Source organism: Salmo salar, chromosome 06, assembly GCF_965601325.2.
Source record: "Salmo salar chromosome 06, fSalSal1, whole genome shotgun sequence".
In the NCBI taxonomy this organism is placed as follows: Eukaryota; Metazoa; Chordata; class Actinopteri; order Salmoniformes; family Salmonidae; genus Salmo; species Salmo salar.
This window is the reverse complement of record NC_138296.1, coordinates 73067367-73073574: the sequence shown is the minus strand read 5'-3', so window position 1 is coordinate 73073574 and position 6208 is coordinate 73067367.

The window sequence follows — 6208 nt, the reverse complement described above, 5'->3', positions numbered from 1 at the left end:
AAAAATAAAAAACAGAAATACCTTATTTACATAAGTATTAGGACCCTTTGCTATGAGACTGAAATTTGAACTCAGGTGCATCCTGATCCCATTGATCATCCTTGAGATATTTCTACAACTTGATTGGAGTCCACCTGTGGTAAGTTCAATTGACTGGACATGATTTGGAAAGGCACACACCTGTCTGTATAAGGTCCCACAGTTGACAGTGCATGTCAGAGCAAAAGCCATGAGGTCGAAAAAATTGTCTGTAGAGCTCCGAGACAGGATTGTGTCGAGGCACAGATCTGGGGAAGGGTACCAAAAAATGTCTGCAGCATTGAACACAGTGGCCTCCATCATTCTTAAATGGAAGTTTGGAACCACCAAGACTCTTCCTAGAGCTGGCCGCCCAGCCAAACTGAGCAATCGGGGGAGAAGGGCCTTGGTCAGGGAGGGGACCAAGAACCCAATGCTCACTCTGACAGAGCTCCAGAGTTCATCTGTGGCGATGGGAGAACATTTCAGGCCTTTATGGTAGAGTGGCCTGACGGAAGCCACTCCTCAGTAAAAGGCACATGACAGCCTGCTTGGAGTTTGTCAAAAGGCACCTAAAGGACTCTCAGACCATGAGAAACAACATTCTCTGGTCTGATGAAACCAAGATTGAACTCTTTGGCCTGAATGCAAAGTGTCACATCTGGACGAAATCTGGCTCCATCCCTACGATGAAGCATGGTGGTGGCAGCATCATGATGTGGGGATGTTTTTTCAACGCAGTGACTGGGAGACTAGTCAGGATTGAGGGAAAGATAAACGGAGCAAAGTACAGAGAGATCCTTAATGAAAACCTGCTCCAGAGCGCTCAGGAATTCAGACTGGGGCAAAGGGTCACTTTCCAACAGGACAACAACCCTAAGTACACAGCCAAGACAACGCAGGAGTGGCTTCGGGACAAGTCTCTGAATATCCTTGAGTGGCCCAGCCAGAGCCTGGACTTGAACCTGATCGAACATCACTGGAGAGACCTGAAAATAGCTGTGGAGCAACGCTCCCCATCCAACCTGTCAGAGCCTGAGAGTATCTGCATAGAAGAATAGGAGAAAATCCCCAAATACAGATTTGCCAAGTTTGTAGCATCATACCCAAGAAGACTCGAGGCTGTAATCGCTGCCAAATGTGCTTCAACAAAGTCTTGAGCAAAGGGTCTGAATACTTATGTAAATGTTGTATTTCCGTTTTTTGTTGTTGAAATTTGCAAAAAATATTAAAAACCTGTTTTTGCTTTGTCATTATGGGGTATTGTGTGTAGATTGATGAGGGGAAAATACTATTTAATCCATGTTAGAATAAGGCTGTAATGTAACAAAATTTGGAAAAAGTCAAAGGATCTGAATACTTTCCGAATGCACTGTAGCTGTCACGGCAGCTGTGCTGATGCTTTGGGGCACTCGCAGGTCCATAACCCCCTACCCTCCCATGTCCTGTGTGTCCCATGCCCGTGTCCCCTTCACAGATGCTGAGCCCACATAATGAGTCACTGTCCTCAGTGTTCACAAGCTGATGCTTCAAGACAACTCAGAACCGCCAAGTTCAAATTTGTGTACGTTTTTCTTTCGTAGAGCTTCCAATTGGTTGAGTCTGATACTTTCCAAGTTGGTTCCATCAAGACAACTCGGAAACCTGGGACTTCAGAGTTGAAATTTGGGTACGTTGTTTTGTGTAGAACTTCCTATTGGTTGATTCTGATACTTTTCAAGTGGGAAACTTGGAGCTCATATTTCTTCAACGATTTTCCAAGTTAGATGCTGAGTTCAAGACCACTGGGAACTTGGAACTCTTCCGACATCCGATATATGACTTTGTTCAATGGTGCTTTCAAGACAACAAAGAACCTCAGAGTTAAAATGTGAATATGTTTTTTGCGTAGAGCTTCCTATTGGTTGATTCTGATACCTTCCAAGTGGAGAAGAAGTAGTACTGTAGTAGTAGAATGTATTTGTTTCTCGCAGTCATAGACCGAATTATACAGCAATTTACAATCATAACACAAATCATAAATCATTTTCAAATAGTAAAATCCTAAACTAGCAAATCACTTTTAAGATAATACAATATTAAAATATGCAATATACACAGAGTGAACAAATCATTAATAACACCTTCCTAATATTGAACGCACTGAAGTCAGATGTCAGAAGAGTTCCAAGTTCCCAATATTAAAATATACAATATACACTGAGTGAACAAATCATTAATAACACCTTCCTAATATTGAGTTGCACACATGATCCGTGTCTCAAGGTTTAAAAATCCTTCTTCAACATATTTCTTCTCCTTCATCTACACTTATTGAAGTGGATTTAAAAATTGACCATAGCTTTCATCTGGTCAGTCTATGTCTCTGACCTGAAGATCACTGACGTCACGATTTGACCTATTTTCTTTTCGAGTTCACAGTTGTCTTGAAAACATCAACAAATTCCAGAGTTTCTCGAGTTCCGAGTTGTCTTGAACACAGCATCTGTCTATCCAAAGCCTCTCTCCGCACACAGGTTGACAATTCGAGACCTTCGACTGTAAGGTTCTATCTGCGCAAAGCATAGTTCTGAGATTGACGTTTTCATATCCCAGATCTCAGAACAGTTTTTTTGTGAATTATCATTTCTTAAGCCAATAAGATCCTCAACTTAGCTACCTAAAGTGCAGAGTTTCAAAATCCTAAGACATTTATAAATCAGTCTTTACGTTTTTTGTTTATGTTTAATTGTCACATACACCGGATAATTGCAGTGAAATGTGGGGGTGCAATGGCAGATATAATCTTATGGCTCAGAAATGTCAATCTGGGTTCAGCCATAACCCACTAGGCACACAGTGGTTGAATCAACGTTGTTTCCACGTCATTGTTAAGGTCTGGGTGTAGCTGGTGCAGAGGAGTCAGGCGCAGGACAGCAGAGATGAGTAATAAAAGTAACTTTACTCAAAATTACCAAATACATGTAGTAATACCAAGCCCACACAAAAGGACCGAAATACATAAAACAAACACGCACAGAAACCATGGGGAAAACAGAGGGTTAAATAATGAACATGTAATTGGGGAATTGAAACCAGGTGTGTAAAAACAAAGACAAAACAAATGGAAAATGAAAAGTGGATCGGTGATGGCTAGAAGGCCGGTGACGTCGACCGCCGAACGCCGCCCGAACAAGGAGAGGGACCGACTTCGGCTGAAGTCGTGACAGTCATTTCAATTAAATTACGTAGAACCAATTTGGGATTATTCTTAATTCCATTCCTTTACTTTACATTTGTGTGTCTTGTGTGTGTATTGTTGTGAAATTGTTAGGTATTACTTGTTAGATATTACTGCACTGTTGGAGCTAGAAACACAAGCATTTCACTACACCCACAATAACATCTGCTAAACATGTGTATGTGACCAATAAGATTTGATTTGATTTGAATAGATGTTGAGTTGACATCTGTGCCCAATGGGAAAGATCTATCTGGCACAGAATGTTTAATCATTTAATGATGAAATAATGAGAATACTATTCCTTCTTTTTAATCACGTCATCAAATATATTAATTAATGTTCATCAAACATTAGTTAAAACGATAGTTCCTTAAAATGACAAACAGTGGTGTAGTGGAGGGTATGCGCAGGTATATGCCATATATACCCACTTATTTTTCAGGGGCATTGCGTATACTCACTTCTTAATCCCCACGATGCGTATCAAATCAGTGTAGTGGAGGTATACGCGTATCAATTAATAAGGCTGATGGAATAGATCAGAACGTTTTGCTTAAAATGTTGATAAACTATCATTTCTTCATATTTTAGGTGCAGCAATGTGCACATGGTGGTAGGCCTACGCGTGAATGTTCCAAAATGCAATTTGCGGCACAACACATGCAAGGGGTTTCATGGACAGATATGAAAACATCTGTTAGAAATTTAGAAAGAGGGGAGATTTAAAGATGTAAAAACTATCCTGCATTGCATATTGACTAGGATAATGCCAATAGATGCTAGACAATGAAAAAAAAGTTTTAAAAAAAACAATAGAACAGGAGAATGTACACTACCAGTCAAAAGTTTAAGAACACCTACTCCTTCAAAGGTTTTTCTTTATTTTTACAATTTTTTACATTGTAGAATTCTAGTGAAGACCTCAAAACTATGAAACAACACATATGGAATCATAAAGTAACCAAAAAGGTGTTTAAAAAAATCTAAATATAGTAGCCACCCTTTGCCTTGATGACGGCTTTGCACACTTGGCGTTCTCTCAACCAGCTTCACCTGCAATGCTTTTCCAACAGTCTTGAAGGAGTTCCCACATATGCTGAGCACTTGTTGGCTGCTTTTCCTTCACTCTGCGGTCCGACTCATCCCAAACCATCTCAATTTGGTTGAGGTCGGTGATTGTGGAGGCCAAGTCATCTGATGCAGCACTCCATCACTTACATTCTTGGTAAAATAGCCCTTACACCGCCTGGAAGTGTGTTGGGTCATTGTCATGTTGAAAAACAAATGATAGTCTCACTAAGCCCAAACCAGATGGGATGGCGTATCGCTGTAGAATGCTGTGGTAGCCTTGCTGGTTAAGTGTGCCTTGAATTCTAAATAAATCACAGACAGTGTCACCAGCAAAGCCCCCCCACACCATAACACCTCCTCCTCCATGCTTTATGGTGGGAAATACACATACAGAGATTATCCGTTCACCCACACCGCATCTCACCAAGACATGGCGGTTGGAACCAAAAATCTCCAATTTGGACACCAGACCAAAGGACAGATTTCCACCGGTCTAATGTCCATTGCTCGTGTTTCTTGGCCCAAGCAAGTCTCTTATTCTTATTGGTGTCCTTTAGTAATGGTTTCTTTGCAGCAATTTGACCATGAAGGCCTGATTCACACAGTCTCCTCTGAACAGTTGATGTTGAGATGTGTCTCTTACTAGGCAGCATAGCCTAGTGGTTAGAGTGTTGGACTAGTAACCGAAAGGTTGCAAGATTGAATCCCCGAGCTGACAAGGTACAAATCTGTTATTCTGCACCTGAACAAGGCAGTTAACCCACAGTTCCTAGGCTGTCATTGAAAATAAGAATTTGTTTTTAACAGACTTGCCTAGTTAAATAAATAAAATAAAACTTGAACTCTGTGAAGCATTTATTTGGGCTGCAATTTCTGAGTCTGGTAACTCTAATGAACTTATCCTCTGCAGCAGAGGTAATTCTGTGTCTTCCTTTCCTGTGGCGGTCCTCATGAGAGCCAGTTTCCTCATAGCTCTAGATGTTTTTTTTTTTAAAGAAACTTTTCCAGATGGACTGACCTTCATGTCTTAAAATAATGATTGACTGTCTTTTCTCTTTGCTTATTTGATTTGAGCTGTTCTTGCCATAATATGGACTTGGTCTTTAACCAAATAGTGCTGTGTTCTGTATACCAACCCTACCTTGTCACAACACAACTGATTCGCTCAAACGCATTAAGGAAAGAAATTCAACAAGTTAACTTTTAACAATGCACACCGGTTAATTAAAATGCATTCCAGGTGACTACCTCATGAAGCTGCTTGAGAGAATGCCAAGAGTATGCAAAGCTGTCCTCAAGGCAAAAGGTGGCTACTTTAAAGAATCACAAATATAAAATATATTTTGATTTGTTTAACACTTTTTTGGTTTCTATAAGATTCCATGTGTTATTTCATTATTTTGATGTCTTCACTATTATTCTAAAATGTCGAAAATAGTCCTAATAAATAAAAAGCCTTGAATGAGTAGCTGTGTCCACACTCTTGACTGGTACTGTATGTAAATAAGGTATTTCTGTTTTTTATTTACATTTTTAAATTTATTTTTTCATCCATTTTAGAATAAGGCTGTAAAGTAACAAAATGTGGAAAAGTCAAGGCGTCTGAATACTTTCCGAATGCACTGTATATCACCTTACATACAATTATTTTTGATTGACAACCCAGAATTGTGTGATTGGATTGCTGATATAAGCATATAGCACCAAGTTAAAAGGTGTTTGCGCAGATATAACTTTCTGATTTAAAATTGTTTTATTGTCAATGTACTTTTTTAAAACCAAAATGTCAGATCGAACCTTATAGTCCCAAAGTCACGATTTGTAACTGGGATATCATGTCAGAGCTAAATAGCCTATAGTGGTATCAAAATATTAAATGTCTTAGAGCGAAGTCAA